Genomic DNA, 17,779 nt, shown 5'->3' on the forward strand with positions numbered 1-17,779 from the left:
TGTTGGCAGTATACCTCACTTGTAAGTTTTATGACAAAGTAAAGGAGCTTGAGAAAAAAAAAAATAATGCACAGCCTTTACATCTTAAAATTCTATCTTTGCAGAACATATTATTAAAAAATATCAGTAATAACAGTTCTCTGAATCTTAGTGACTAAGCTATGAAGGGTAGCAGTTATTCTCCTACAATGCCCAGATGTACCAGATGAATAGGAAAAATATACATCTAGGAGAGTAGATTAAAATATGAATGACATTTAAAAATCAATAACTCTTCAAGTGGAAAAGACATGATATTTATAAGGGACTGGTATGGATATTATACATGTTAGGAATATAAAGAACTTATAAATCACTTGTAGGAGGTAATTCTAGTTAGTAGGGACTGAGTGCACATAGTTAAGAAGGAAGATGGTGTGGTGGTTTGAATAAAAATGGCCGAATGTGCATATGTTTGGATACTTGGTCCACAGTTGGTGGAATTGCTTGAGGAAGTTTAGGAGGCATGGCCTTATTGGAGGAATTGTGTCATGGAGGCCAGCTTTGATAACAGGCTCCTGCCATCTTTAGCACAGAACTCTCTCTGCTTCCTGTTTGTGGATTGGGATATGAGTGTTGAGCTGCTACTCCAGCAACATACCTACCTGCCTGTCTGCTGGCATGTTCCTGCCCATGATGGTCATAGACTTTGTAAATGGAAGCCCCAAATAAACTCTTACTTGTATAAGTTGCCTGGGTCATGGTGTCTTATTACAGTAATAGAAAAGTAACTAGTACAGGTTTTTTTTTTTTTTTACATTTTTATTTATTTACTAAATTTTCTATAATTTTTCAGTTTTAAGGGAGCAGTGACTTTCAGGCATGTTTCCCAATAAAACAAAGGACTGAGGATAACCCTGTAGTCAAACTAACATTTTTAGCACCTAATATTTATTGAGTGCTTAGTCTATCATGTGCTTTGCTAAAGATTTTGTTCCCAAATTACAGATGGAGAATCTAAAATGCAGGGGGAAAAAAATCACATAATTTGTTTACAGCCAGATAATCAGCAGCCTAAATAGTCATTCTGGATCACTTCAGACAATAGTTCTTAACTATGACAGTTTGTCAAAAATGGGATTTGGTTTGTGGAGATCTGTGCAGGAAATATATTTTCTCTCTAGAGTCATAGAATATGAAGATTAAGATTGTTCTGCCTAGGAGTTAGTTAGACTTTAACCAGACAATGAAGATGGGACCAGACCCTGAAGGCAACTGTTGTTGATACCTTGCTGCTTCCAGGCAATCCCTTTCTGACCACAACTAAAGACATCCTCATTCCTAGGCAGGGGATGCAGAGACAGACAACCAACAGCATACATTGGCAGCTCGTACCAGCCAACACTGAACATACAGTGGCAATGCTGGTGAAATACAGATAAGTCATCTGAATTACTGACAACCTCTCTGAACACAATTTTAAAACATCTACCTTATGTGAGGACAGCATCATGTGTAATTTTGATATACTAGTAACTTTACTTATAAAGTCTAAATAACTTAGAAAACTACCTTGACTCCTATCATTTAAAACATCTACAGAAGAGGAAATCTGGGTGCAAACTTTCTCAAAATTTATATTTGGTACAAATATATACATTTGAGATGGATATTATCTCCAATCCAATATGTAGTCACAGAACTTGCTTAGTCAGGCCTTAACATGCCAGATAAAAGGAGGCTCCTGTTCTTTCTACAACATTATGGGCAAATATGGATGGTGAGAATCTGAAGAACTACTTCAATGGCATGTAACAGTCAGTGTTAAAAAATTTTTTGAGATTATAATTACAACATGCCCTTTCCCTTTCCTCAATCCAAACCCTTCCATATAAAACTCCTTGCTCTTTTTTAAGCTCATGGCCTTGTTTTTCACTGTTACACACACATGCACATGCACACTCCTGAAAACTTAAGTACAAGTATCTTTAAAGAATAAGAGCTTCTATTTACATAGCTTTTCTGCCAAAAGATACTTAAAACTAAGTCATGAAAGCCAGGGTAGCAAATCTTTTAAGTGTTTGACATTGAATCACAATTGACTGAGTTATGTTCTTTTCATCAAAATCATATTGATAGAGGATATACATAATTATTAGATGCATATCTAGATAATACATTAGATGAGTATAAGTTTATCATGATCTGCAGTTCTGTGATATAAGCCACCATCTTATTTTTTGCTCATTTCCCATAAAAACATAGTGTATTTTGTGTAAGTTCATTAATTTTTACATATTGCTGAAAGAATAGACATAAGAGGGACATACTCATTTATGAATTGCAATAAAATATAACATATTTTACATGTAATTATCACAAAACCTTTGAAGCTCAAAAATCATAAATTAAAGTAACTAGTATACTTTTGAAGATTCATGTATTACAATAAATCTTAAAATCTTCAAAGAAGTTTCAAGTCTCTATATTGTATTTTTAGTACTGATAGGAAAAATACCCTAATCACAAAGGTTTGATTTATAATATAATTATAATTATATCATGTTGACCTTGTTAACTTGTTTGTTAATTGAAAAACCTTATAGGGTTTTTCTCTCTAAGGCTTCTGTTTTTGTTTCTCATTATATATTTAACTCTTTATTAATAGAAACTTCTAGAATGGAAGATGAGATGATTATGTGGGACAGAGGAAGAATAGTAAGACAAGAACAGGGTAGGGAACACTGAATCATGATGACACAGGAAAGATTTCCAATCCAGATCCCTATGGGAGGGTGGCTATCATGGTCTGATATAAAGCTCACTCTTATCCTAAATCACAAGTCTAAGAGATTCATTTTCCCACTAAAGGGACATTTCTCTACTCTGAGTGTCATCAGTCCTGAAATTTTAAAATGGAGGATTTAATTCACCTTCTCAACCTGCTGGGGCCAGTAGGAAGCAAGAGACACACCACTAAATCAAGGTCTCCACATACTGATGGAGCAGCAGGCACAATAGAAGTTGTCCCTGCAGGCCATGCTGCTGGAGGAGCTGACACTGCCTCATCCAGGACATAGGGGTTGGGAGATAACTCAGTCACCACGTCCTGTTCGGTAAATTGCAACATGGGTCAGACCCAGGCACCATCTCCTTAATGGGCTCAGCAAGGCCTGTACACACCTAGACATTTATCTGGAGATGGATCTGACAATTTGAAAAATGACCTATTTATCTTTTTAAACCATATTGCTATGACCATTTACACAAATAATTTGCAAATACCATTTGCAAAATTTCAGTTAGATATTGTATGATTGATTGGAACATTTCTTCTTGAGTTTATAATAAAAATAACACAAAGGAGAAAGTCTGTTTGGCTAATGCTATTGTTTTGATAGAGGTCAGACTCCTAGGAGCATTTGAATATCGGGGCTCAGAAGTGTGATGCTGTTTTGTTAGGAGTTTATTTGTATCTCTATAATGTATATTTGAGTCCTAACCCCAACTGTGTCAGAATGTGACTGCATTTGGAAATAAGATTCTTTGTAAATGCACTATATTAATGTGACATGAAAAGCCTGGGATATGACTGGCATCAGTAAAAGAAACAGCACAAGAATAAGCACTTAGCTAAAGAGGCCCACAGAAATCCACAAAGATACCCCCACAAAAGAATGCTGGCAATGGCCGAAAGACAGCCGGGACTGACCTACTCTGGTGATGGGATGGCCAAACACCCTAATAGTTGTGCCAAAAACCCCATCCAAGGACTGAGGAATCTGGATGCAGAGATCCACGGCTAGGCCACTGGTGGAGCGCCAGGAGTCTAATTAGCGAGAAAGGGGAGGGTTTATATGATCGAGAATTGTTGAAACCAAGGTTGGATAAAGCACAGGGACAAATAGCCAAACGAATGGAAACACATGAACTATGAACCAAAGGCTGAAGGGCCCCCAACTGGATCAGGCCCTCTGAATAGGTGAGACAGGTGATTGGCTTGATCTGTTTGGGAGGTATCTAGGCAGTGGTACCAGGTCCTGTGCTCATTGCATGAGTTAGCAGTTTGAAACCTGGGGCTTATGCAGGGACCCTTGGTTCAATCTGGGAGGAGGGGACTGGACCTGCCTGGACTGAGTCTATCAGGTCGATCTCAGTCCTCATGGGAGACCCTGCTCTGGAGGAGGTGGGAATGGGGGGTGGGCTGGGGGGAAGGGGAGGAGGCAGGAAGGGGGAGAACAAGGGAATCTGTGGCTGTTATGTAGAACTGAATAGTATTGTAAAATAAAATAAAATAATAATAAAAAAAAGAATAAGTACTTAGAACTGAACATGATGGAGGGAGAGAAGGTGGTGATGACACTGTGAGCAAGAAACTTCAAGGATGACAAAGATATGCAGAAATTAGATAGGGAAGCATTATGTTCTCTCCTCCTCTCTCCTCCCCTCAAGACTGCACAGAGAACATGGCCCTCCTGATAATATGATCTTCAGTCCTTCTCCACAGAGTTTGAAAGAATGTCCTCTTGTTTTACAGTACCCAGTTTGTTGAACTTGGTTGACAGTGCTGAAACCTGCCTCTTCCCTGGTCTAGCAATATGGGACTAGTGGTACGATGTCTGCATTTTAGCAGTGAGCTTACTCTTGTCAAATAACCAAGAGACATAAAATTATATGTACACAATTGCAACTAGAGTCCATGACCTTTTGCCCATAAAAAAAAGTGAGCATAGAAAGAGTGAATTTTCATGGAACAAATCAGTACTGATGTGGTGTTTATAAAGATGCTTAATGCAAATTTCATATAAAAAACAATACTCTCAGCTTTCTAAAAAAACAGGTAGGCCACCTGCCTCCATTGCCCCACCCATGCCTGCAAAAAATAATCCTAACTGGTCCCTCCTCTCCTTGTCACCACATCCCAACCCACACCTGTAGTGGGTAGCTGTTCCAGCTTTGATCTGGAAGTACCAACCCCACTGAGGCTTCAGTAACTGTCATGCCTACAAGGTGGAGCCAAGAGAGGTTCCCTGAAGACCCAAGATCCGAATGGGCTGGCTCTCTTGGTTCCTGGACCTGGACACTGGAGGTAGACCGAGCAGAGTTCTCCAGAGAACACCGATGGAGTGTGCTACACCTTTCCCAGACCCTGTAACCTATCCCTTTACTTGTAAGTTACCCCACAAAATAAACCTCCCTTTTAACTATGTGGAGCTGCCTTAATATTTTAACCAATACACACCTCTGGCAGAAGCTTTCTCTTCTACCAGAGGCCATGCCAGCATCCTTAACCCCTAGTAAGATTGGCCCCCACCCCAACCACATGTGACCAGCATAACCCCAAATGCCCCTCCTCTCCTCATCCTCATATCCTGGCCCACACCTCTGGTGGAAGCCTTCCTCTTCATCAGAGGCCAGGATAGAATCCTGATTCCAAGAGCCTAAACCAGCATCCTGAACCCCAGAGACCAGGTCAACTTCCTGGAAACCAGACAGAAACCTCCTACCCCACCAGAAGTCAGGCCATCATCTCCAGAAGACCCCAAGCCAGATCAGAGGCCACACACATAGACAAAACTTCAGCCCCATTCTTGGGCAACTACCCTGTATGGGACCAACAGCCATCTATGCCATGAGAAGTCCAGTCCCCATTGCAGGCAGACACCCTCTACTCAACCACAAGCCATGGCATCCAGAAGACCAGTGAGGAAACAGAAACCAATGAACAAGATACCCATCCAACAAAGACAAAGCCAGAAATTGGCACCTCGACCTATAATCACTCCAAATTCAGATGCCTAAACATAAATGTAACAACACAATCAACAGCCAGAACAATATGACACCTTCAGAGCTCAGCCATCCTGCTATAGCAAGCCCTGAATATTCCACCAGAGTGGAAGCACAAGAAAAGGACCTTAAAACCAGCTTTGTGATGATGATAGAGGAAATAAATAAATTCTTTTTAAAAAATTGAGGAAAAGACAATAAAAATGGGAGCAAATCAATAAATCTCTTAAAGAATGTCAAGAACAGCAAGAAAACCAAAAACAGTTGACAGAAATGAATAAATTTTTCAAGACCTGAAAATGGAAATAGAACACAAATTGAGGGAATTTTGGAAATGGAAAATCTGGGTAAGCAAACAGGAACACTAACAGAACACAAGAGATGGAAGAGAGAATCTCAGGCATTGAAGATACAACAGAAGAAATATATACACAGGTCAAAAAAAAATGGAAAATCTAAAAAAATCCTGACATAAAACATCCAGGAAATCTGAGACACAATGAAAGATCAAACCTAAGAATAATAAGAATAGAAGAAGGAGAAGATTCCCTGCTCATAGATGCAGAAAATATTTTTAAGAAAATTATAGAAGAAAAATTTTCCTAACCTAAAGAAGGTACAAGAAGTTTAAAGAACACCCAATAGATTGGACCAGAAAAGAAACTTTCCTTTTTCCCATCACATAATAATCAAAGCACTAAACATCCAGAACAAAGAAAAATATTAAAAACTGCAAAGGAAAAAGGTCAAGTAACATATAAAGGCAGATCTATCGGAATTACACCCAACTTCTCAATGGAGACTCTAAAAGCCAGAAAGACCTGGACAGATCTTTCGGATTCTAAGAGACCACAGTTGCCAACCCAGACTACTATACTCAACAAAACCTACAATCACAATAGATGGAGAAAAGGTATTCTGTGATAAATTCAAATTTATAAAAATGTCTATCCACGCCGGGCGGTGGTGGCGCACGCCTTTAATCCCAGCACTTGGGAGGCAGAGGCAGGCGGATCTCTGTGAGTTCGAGGCCAGCCTGGGCTACCAAGTGAGCTCCAGGAAAGGCGCAAAACTACGCAGAGAAACCCTGTCTCAGAAAAACCAAAAAAAAAAAAAAAAAAAAGTCTATCCACAAAGCCAGCTCTACAGAAGGTACGAGAAGGAAAACTGCAACCTAATGAGGTAAAATACACCCACAAAAACACAGAAAATAAATAAGCTCACATCAGCATAACCCAAAGAAGTAAAATACACACACACACACACACACACACACAACAACAACAACTACTACTACTACTACTACTACTACTACTACTACTACTACTACTAAACAAACGAATAGGACTTAAAAAACATCATTGATATCTCTCAATATCAATGGACTCAATTTCCCAATAAAAAAACACAGACTAACAGAATGGATGCAAAAATAAGATCCACCCTTCTGCTACATACAAGAAACACACCTCAATTTCAAAGATAGACATTACCTCACAGTAAAAGTTTGAAAAAAGATTTTCTAAGCAAATGAACCTAAGAAGCATGCTGGTGTAGTCATTCTAATATCTAACAAAATAGAATTCCAACCAAAATTACTCAAAAGAGATGAAGAAAGACCATTCATGCTCATCAAAGGAAAGCTCCACAAAGAAGATCTTTCAATTCTCAACATCTATGTCCCAAATACAGGGGCAACCATGTTTGTAAAAGAAACACTGCTAAAGCTTAAATCACACATTGACCCTCACACATTGATAATCCCTCACTCTTACCAATGGACATATCATCCAGACAAAAACTAAACAGAGAAATACTTGACATAACAGATGGTAATACTCAAATTGACCTAACAGATATTTACAGAACATTTTAGCTAAACACAAAAGAATACACTTTCTTCTAAATATCTCATGGAACATTCCCCAAAGTTAACCATATACTGTGTCAGTAAGCCAGTCTCAACAGACACAAGAAAATTGAAATAATGCTCTACATTCTATCAGAATGCTGTGGTTGAATTTCAACAACAATTGGAACATCAGAAAGCCTGCACATTCATGGAAACTGAACAACTCTCTAATGAATTATCACTAGGACAAGGAAGAAATTAAAGACTTTCTAGAATTCAATGAAAATGAATATACAACATACTAATGGGACACAGTGAAAGTGTGCTAAGAGGAAATTTCATAGTACTAAGTGCCTTCATAAAGATTTAGTAGAGATCTCATTCTAGGGACCTAATAGCACATCTGCAAGCTCTAGAACAAAAAGAAGGAAACACACCCAAGTAGACTAGAAAGCAGGAAATAATCAAACTGGGTAAAGAAATAAATAAAATGGAAACAAGGAGAACAATACAAAGAGTTAAGGAAACAGATAGTTAGTTCTTTGAGAAAAATCAACAAGATAGACAAACTCTTATCCAAGCTAACTAAAAGGCAAAGAGAGAATATCCAAATTAACAAAGTCAGAAACAAAATGGAAAAAACAGCACTAAGGAAATCCAGAGAATCATTAGGTCATACTTCAAAAAACTTGTATTTCCCCAAATTGGAAAATAAAAAAAAAATGGACAAATTTTGGGATTCATGTCATTTTCGTGTTTCATAGAAAGGAGATGTAAAATTTAAGTATGAAAATGATCTACACAAGCCCTTAGATGACTATCAAAAACAGTGCAAGGATTGTGCTTGCTGGTTTGTAATTGCAGGAGGACAGGGGTTTTTGTCTGTACGTTTGTTTGATGTTTTGTTTGTTTGTTTGTGATGTACTCTTTACTCATGTGTCTTAGCAAAACCACTCACCTCATTTTCCAGGAAACAAAAACAATGACTAAGAAAAATCCAGGGTCCCATCATCTCCTCAATTGGCACACACTAATGCCTGAAACTCTCCTACTACAGAAAGGTTAGATGACCTCCTAATGTCAACAACTGAAGAAAATTCTAATTAAGCACCTGTGCTAGTTTTCCTTCCTGATCCAAAGCACTTCATATAGAAAAAAAATTAAACTAACCATCTCCGTTCTTTGATTTTAGTAGTCAAACATGTCCAGGACAATAAATTGAATGTTACTAGTTTCCTCCCTTATTTAATTCAAGAGTCAAAGTAAGCTAACAAACATTTTTTATGAACTGAAAACGTGAAGTGTATAAAAAACAAGTGAATGTAAGATCTACTCATTGTCACCATGCTAGTCTGGTCTTGGAGGAGAAGGCTGATATATGGTAAGCTTCTGAGCCAAATGGACTCACACGTTCACAAGCATGCTGAAATACAGGGTGTATATTAAATAGACTCCCTCTCACTCTCCCTCTCTCTACACTGCTTCTAGCCTTTACAACCTTCCTAGTAGTCTGCTTCACCTCTTTCCCAGTTGAACTTCTTTCTAGCATCCCTAATTGTCCTTATTTGGAGTTTGCTACAAGTTCATGGGACATAGCCTATAATTTTTTCCTGAGAAACAGCATAGGGAGATGTTTGTTTGGGATTTAATATATCAATATCTTTATTCTCCATTTTTGCTTGGTTAGTAGTTTGCACTCATTAGAATTCTAGGCTTGATATAATTTACCTTGAGAGTACTGAATGTATCAATGTGCCACTCTAGCTTCCAGTATTGATACTGAGAATTCTGCCACCATTCTAATTCACAATACTACACACATTCCTATTTACTTTGTGCCGTGTAGAATTAGAATGCATGTTTTTCTTTGTGATCATCTTAACATCATATAGCTATGCTTCATTATCTCTTTATTTGGTACCTAGGTAGGTCTTTCATGTAGATAAATGTATTTTCTTTGTCTTGAGAGGACTATGTTCATAATTGCTGTATCTATCTTTTCCCTTTCCATTCCTCATAAACAAAATTATTCAGATCCCTAGTATCATTAATTTCTCAATTATCTCTCCTCCTGTCATCTATATATTTCTTCTAGTCCTTGGTATTCTTTTTTCAAAAATAACCTCTTCTGTCTTTTGTTTTCATTTTCTTCTCTAATGTGTTTTGGAGGTTTTGTGGAAAAGATAAAGGTTTAAAACAGGGATACCTAGAATCTTATTGAATTAAAAAGAGGCTGGTACTGTGATAACAGTAATGTCCGTGGCTTTAGACTCCAGGAAAATAGATTAGCACATAACAGACTGAATAAATGACATAGGAGTGGACTAAATGATAAATAAAAGCCTCCGGTTAATTCTGGTTTGCATGTCTTTTTCTTTGTCCCCGTCATTGTTTGCTATCTGTCAGTCTCCATTTCCATGCAGCAGTTCCAAGATATCTTCTTTCTATCACTGACATCCTAAACTTAGTTTATTCTGTCGATAAAAATCAACCTGTATTTCTATGAACTGCACACTTGAATTCATTTGACTATTCCCAAACACATATATGAAAGTTTATGTAGATGTTTAGTCATTAAAAATACTTTATCTCATATATAAATAGAAAAGTTACTGGTGACTTCAGACTAAGTATAAAAATTCTAACTTCTATTTTTTTGAAGGGGTGGTTTGGTTTGGGGTTTTTGTTTTTTTGGGTTTTGTTGTTGTTGTTGTTGTTGTTGTTTTGAGACAGGGTTTCACTGTGTAGCTCCGGCTGTCCTGGAACATGTTTTGCAGACCAGACTGGCCTGGGACTTATAAGAACCTACCTGCCTCTGCTTCCCAAGTGCTAGGATTAAAGGCATGTGCCACCACCAACCAGCTAATTTCTACTCTTTAAGAAGTAAAAACTCCATCCCAACTTTCCATTTATATTTATATTCCCTAAATGCTCTCTGTAAACAAGCAAAAAGAAGCAGTAATTCTACACTTTGATAAACCAAGTTCTTTTTAGAATAAAATTTTTAAGCATGTATTTCTAGGAATATAAACATAGTTCCCAACAATATTGTGTTTATATATACATACATATATATGTATGTATATATGTGTGTATATGTATAAATGCATGTATATGTATATATATATATAGTAGTTTTAGAGGAGAGTCTTAGTACCACATTGTTGTTAATGTATTTGATATTTCTGTGCATGAAATCGTGTTGGCGTTTATGTCATCATTATTTGTTCTATAATTCATTTATTCAGATTGTGTTTGGGATTCAAATGTTTCTTCCTGGAGAAGAAAAAAGGAGACTAAGGAAGAACTTAGCAGACTCAGGAAACTTATGGCACTCAAGAGGTCTCTTTCCAAGGTGAGGTAAGCAGGGAACAGCTGTGGGGATGGGGATATATTCTAGTGGAGCTGCCAGCAAGCTAAGCAACAGACTTCAGTGAGCCATCATTACGACTTCTCACATATGTTATTCTATATGCAGCTGCCTTGAGACATCCATGTTCCTTGATAAACATTCTGATTCACCAAGCTAAACTTGGGTGGAATTATTTCTGTGGTCTGTCATAGGTACCCTCTGGGGCGAATAAAAGTTTCCTCACTTCTTTCCAGGAAAGGTCACACATCATTCAGAAAAGGCCACATGAAGATTTCTCTGTTTCTATGTCTTTAGTCGGGTTGGACAATTAAGAGATTATTTTTAAATATTTGACTAGCTAGTACATGCTCTTCCTTTCTCTTCTTAAGAAAAAGCAGCAGGTCTGTTCTTTACCCATCATCTGCTTTGAAAACATTTATCTGGCAAATGTAAAAGAAGAGTATGGGTTGGAGGTTGTGCTATACCTCCTGACAGCCTTCATGGGAAGGTAGTTCTCAAGTTGTCATTACATTTACCACAAGAAAATTGGAAATGATTTGTTTGGAAACATGTAGCTATTTCTAGAAACAAGATGTTTGGACAACTTTAGAAAAAGGTTTATTATCAGACTGAACTAAATATACTGTAATTACATAAAAATCAGTATAATTTTTGCCTCATGAACTCAGGTTATTAATACACATAGCACATGCATCCATAATATGATCATTCTCCAAAATTATACAAGAAGTTTTTCCAGCCAAGTTTGTGAAAAGTGATGTTTGAAAATTAAGGTCAAGAACTGATTGGACAATAACAATGTTTCTATCTGATTGCTTCCATGTTTCTCCTGGTCTCGGAAGTGCAAGCCAATCTTAAGACATCCATGCAGCCTCATGTCTCCCTTTGTTAGTACTCATAATGCTTGAGTACATCAGTTAAATATCTGCTTTCTATAACAAAAAAAAATCAGCCATTAGAACCGATAACTCTGTCTCTTTATTTTCTTCTGTATTTCAATGATTCAAATACATATTTGATAAATGAGTAAACATGTAAGTAAATGAGTGAGTGGATGAATGAGCAAAAACCAAGACCTAAGTTATCAGGATTATGATTAAGGTATATAATGGAAATTGGAAATATTGAAACCACCCTGTCTTTTACAAAATTTTTCCATTCAAAAGTTTATTTAATTTTATTATGTAAAATGTTGTACTCGTAGAGCTAATAAGGAATCATTTTAATTATCACAGGATTAGCCAGGGAGAAGATCCCCAAACTAAATGATAACAACTAAGTTATACTTCTCTATTGTAATTATTTAAGAAATAAGATCTGACTATATTCAGCTGGAAAAATATTATTTATCTGATAATTAGCATCATAATTCATCAAATGATGAGTGAAATGAGAGCCTCTTACATGAGTTACCATGTTCTTCCAAGTAAAGAATCACATTGAAATACTATACGTGTCTTTCTGGCATGCCCCAATTTTATATTTAGACAAAGATGATGGGAATTTCATGAACCGTGAGAATTTTATTGTGTAAACTCTTGCAATTTGATATTTTTAGTATTAAAGAAAATCCTAGGATTTTGCTTTTACATTTTAAGGATTTTGGGGGCATAAAAATATGTAAGATCTTACTATGGGCATGCAAACACAACTAGAATGTGACCATAACAGTACTTCAGATATAATCTGAATGAATAATATGCAACAAGAGATACCTATGCTTTGCAACCCTGCTCAGTGTTTGGGCACATTTCTTCACATAGAATTGTTAGTGTTTTTTCAAGACATGTGTTTTTTCAAAGTTTAGAATAAGAACATAAACTCTGCTCAGTGTGTCTGCATTTACACTAAGTGAACTTCTTATGCACAAGAAGATCTTGAATTAGGAGTAGTTAGAACTTTTGATGCACAGGAAGATCTTTAATTAGGAGTAGTTAGGAGCTGAAAGTGTCATTAGCAGCTTAGGCTGCACAGTTCAGAAGTTTCTTTCCCTACTTGCTTTCAATGGTGCTGTAAGCACTGAAAAAAGATGAAAACAAGACAAAGGGCCTTGCCTGCCTACCAACAGATATAGTAACTTACTTGGTTCTTTAACCTTGTGTTCAGTATCTTTCCCCTAGATGGAGGAAGTATCCATTTTCCACCAAAGTCTGATTACTCTGTTGGAGTCATCTCACATGGACTTCACCTTTGAAACTGTGTCTTTCTGTCCTACACAATCAATTTTGTCTTCTATACTTGATTATCCTTCCAAATACATAAATATACACCCAGCACGTGTATTTATCTATTTTAAAGGCATTTAGTGGTGTCTCATCCTGAGAACATGCGTGCACACCCGCACATACACACATAGACACACGCTCACGCACACGCGCACACGCACACACACTGCTTTTCTTATATTCTCAGTTCAGCCTATGCCAATGACTTTTGCTAACCACCATTGTAAGGTACCTGAAAATCTCTCTCCTTAGATGAGGTTTTCCATGAGAATACAAGCTAAGACTCTCTCAATTACTTTCAGTCATGTGTCAGAATACTTTCCATTAGTTTATTTATTGTAACAGTTTCTGAGCTTTCCAATAACTATTTCCCAATTGCCAAAAGATTTGGTGAAAAAAACATCACGACGTCAATACTTGATTTACTCTGTATAACCTCCTCCTCTAGTGTCCCTTCCATTTCTAATGTCTCAGATGTTCAGTGCTGGATCCAATTTTTTTTTTCTTTTTCTTCTTCTTTTTCCTTATTCTTTTCTCATACAATTCATCCTGACCATAGCCTCCCCTCCCTCCATTCCTCATAATTTCCACACACACACACACACACCTCTCCTCTCCCTCAGATCCACTCCTCTGTTTCTCTTCGGAAAAAAAGAAGGCCTCCCAGGGATATCTACCAAACAGGGCATAACAGGAGACAAAAAGACAATAAGACTAGGCACAAACCCTCATATCAAGGTTGAACAAGGCAACCCAGTAGTAGGAAAAGAGTCCGAAGAGTAGATAAAAGAGTCAGAAACACAACTAGAAACACCTCTACTCCCATGGTTAGGAGTCCCACAAGAACCCAGAGCTAAACAAACTACAGCATGTATGCAGAGGACCTAGTACAGACCTAGGCAGGCTCTGTGATTTCTGCTTCAGTCTCTGTGAGCCCCTATGAGCCCTGCTTAGTTATGGACCTCATTCTCCTGGTGTCCTTGGCCCCTCTGGCTCCTGCAATCCTTCCTCCCCCTCTTCTGGGTGGAGTGGGATATTCTCTGAGCTCCACTTAAGGTTTGGCTGTGGCTCTTTACATTAAGCATTTATTTAATCTTCTTCTTCCTCCAGTGGTTTACTGTCTCTTTGAAGAAAATCCTCTCAGCTCTTTTGTTCCTCACTGCATCCTGAGCTCATGGGAAGAGCAAAGAAAACAGCAATTGCTCTGTAAACGATTCCAGAATGAATGCACCTACAAAACCTAGATCTTGGGAAAGTCAACAATATTTGTACACTACAATTAAAAGTCTGTCCCAAGTACTGGATCAAACATGGCAAAGTGTTTTGTGCCACATTGGAATTTTTTATTTTTCATTACTGCTTTCATCCAGGTACCTAAGACCCACGTTTCCTCTTAAATGAGAGTCAACTTGATATTTTCTCTCTGAACAGAACCTCCAGCTTAACAACTATGCCAAGAGTTGTTCAGCTTTTTAACATCTTTACCTTACCTGACTTTCAATATGTGATTTTACCTATAAAGTCTCAAAAGGATTATTGTCTTCTTTATATAGCCATTGACCAATTGTTTTCAAAGTTACCATCAAAAAAGCAGAGCATTCCGTCATTCCTCTTGTTTACATCTCACTTGTTCCACCTCATTTGAGGACCTTACCTTGGACCTCCACCGTAAACTCCGCTCCACGCAATCCCTTTTCCATACATCTAGCCTGATCTTGCTAACATGCAAATTATTAGGCCATTTTTACTTACAACAGGAAAATAGTTATTTCAGGTTCTAAACTTTGCCTTCTTCCTCAAAATATCATAGTTACAATAAAAGTATCAACTTAATTGACCATTTATTTCATTTCATGTTATGTTCTAAACATTTAATATGGGCAATTCTGTTTGTTTCTTATGGTAAAACATGACAGAAGAATCATCATCATACTTCATTTTAAGATAAATAAAAAGAAACCAAAAGAGAATTATTAATTCATGCTAATTACAAAGACTGGAACTAGTTTTATTGTTTCAAAAAAAAGGCTGCAATGTAGTTTATGTATCATGGCTGTGAAAAGAAGGTGAATGTTGGAAATAGAATGCAAATATTCCAGAATTCTAAACGAAAAATTTGAGGGGTTGCTCAACCCAAGTTAGTCATAATCCATGGACTTGTGCCTCTTACATTTCAGTCCTAGGAGAACCTTGTTACTAAGGCAATGGGAAGAAGCTCACAAACCCTTTTCTTAAAGATTCTTGTTATTTACTGTAACTGTTAAAGGCCCTGGGCTGTAAATGACGAGATTTAAAAGGAAAGTTTACGGGAAGACACCACTTTCTCCATTCTTTCCATGTGCCCTCTCCTCTGCCAACAGTTTAAAGTCAATTATAAGAACATCAAACCTGTGTAATTTTCTTGTGCACTCTGGGGAGGAACATTAATTTGTATGAAACAAAGCCTGTGATTAAAGCATGAAGTTCATTACCTCATGACTATGTGAAAGGTTTGAGATGAAGTCTTATGTCACAGTGAATTGAAGCAGTCATCCCATGAGCCAACAAGCAGATAGATACACTTGGACGGCTGAAGTGTGTCCATGGATGCTTACTGCATATGGACTTAGAAATAGCTTCCCTTTTGAATGAAGATCAAAAGAGGAAGCAATAGTCACTAGAACAATGCCTCTAAAACTATTTACTGCTTCTCCTCAAAGCATAAAATTATCAGAAAATACATTTTATACCATTTACTCGGAAACAAAAATGAGCACCACTGAATTTATCCGTTCTAGAAAATTAGCATTCAGATGTTTTTGCTATTGTTTATTATAGACAGTGTAATTCTAAATAAGTTATAATGAAAAGGGTCATACCAGTCTGGAAGCAGAAACCACATCAATTACAAATAATTCTTAAGGTGCATTCATTACCAGTAGATATGAGTCATGAAAATCTTGGCCCTCCTAACTGATTAAAAAAACAAATTGTGTTATCTGTATGTTCTCTATCATGGTAGAAAAGTCATGGCAGCTACTGATAACTGGTGTTTCCATGAACATTCTTTCTATAAATATTTGGGCTGTCTCAGCCAAAGTGTGCAACTGAAAAAAAAAATACATATCAGTCCAGGCAAATGAGCAATGGTGCTGAGTAACTGGAGATGGTAAAAACAGAGGCATTGACGCTCTTTTATTAGTAGTTAGTTTTTGGTGCTGATAGCAATGAAGCCACAGGTGTTCAGTCTCCTACTAGGCTGCTACCAAATCACTAGTGAATCTGCTGTTCTGCTTTTCATTTCCTATAATAGCATTACTTAAAAGGTGAACCAATTTAGCTTTCATTAACCATAAAATAATTTACTACACACCATTTGAATAACTTTTCAAAAATATATCTTTTAAGTCAAATGTGTTACTTGCAGACTTAGTGTCTGATAAATGACAATTTAGCCATCTATTACTCATTTCAAAATGTCAAAGACAAGGTCGAGCTATGCCAAGCTGAACCCTCCCTTACTTCCAGTAATTCTCTCATTAAAAGCCCAAATGTAATCTGCTAACTTCAGTGGCAGAACATGAACAGAACAATCTGTTTAAAACAGTATTCCTGCGGTGAAAACTCACCAAAAAGGGCAAGGGATGGGGGACTCAATTGTACAGAAAAAATAAGGAGTAAAAATCATGCCATTTCAAATTAAAAAGCAACCCTAATCACAGATAGTATAGGCAATTATTTATACACAGCATCTGTGAGATATAATCTGTAATAAAAGCCTTAAGAAAAAATGTAAGTACTGCAGCTATCTTTGCAAGAGAGAGAGAGAGAGAGAGAGAGAGAGAGAGAGAGAGAGAGAGAGAGAGAGAGAGAGAGAGAGAGAGAGGTTTTTTTAAAACCCAAATCTTGGAACAAATATTTACCAGTACAGATGTCATTTTCGGTTTCACTGTTGTTTTTTTTTGTTGTTGTTGTTGTTGTTTTTTATTATTGTGCTACCGACAATGGGGGTGAGGGAGACAACAGAGAAAATCCACAAAGTTGAATGTGAGGTATTGTAGTAAGATCCTTTCCTTTTGAGTGACGGGGCATCTGATGCTTTCCCTTGTCACCATAACCCCTGTCCAGGATAATCCTGCCCTGCACACTGCTGCTTTCCTCAAAGACTGCACTTCCAAAACTTAACCCACGTCAATAAATGAGGTCACATGCAGAGCTATCACCACAGTCACCAGTTTGCTTCATAGACTTTCACATCTCCTTGCACAGGAATGTGTGAGGACAGGAATGATGACTATAGTCTTGCTCCTTAGTCTTTCTCTATGGTCTAATATAATGTAACGAGTTCCTGCAAGATGCTAAGTTAGTATTTGCTGAATGAAACAAAATAATTTATAAGAACTACTGTGCAAATGCAGCAGCATTTATTTATTTCACATATTTACAGGATTTTTCAAAGACAATAAAAACAATAATTAGAAAAAATAAAAATTTATACTAAATTTCTGGATCCAAACCTCCTCTGTAACCACAGCAACAAGTCCTTATGTGTCATTTCTATGGCAACTTCTGTGAATACAG

This window comes from Peromyscus leucopus, chromosome 2, assembly GCF_004664715.2.
Source record: "Peromyscus leucopus breed LL Stock chromosome 2, UCI_PerLeu_2.1, whole genome shotgun sequence".
Taxonomy (NCBI): Eukaryota; Metazoa; Chordata; class Mammalia; order Rodentia; family Cricetidae; genus Peromyscus; species Peromyscus leucopus.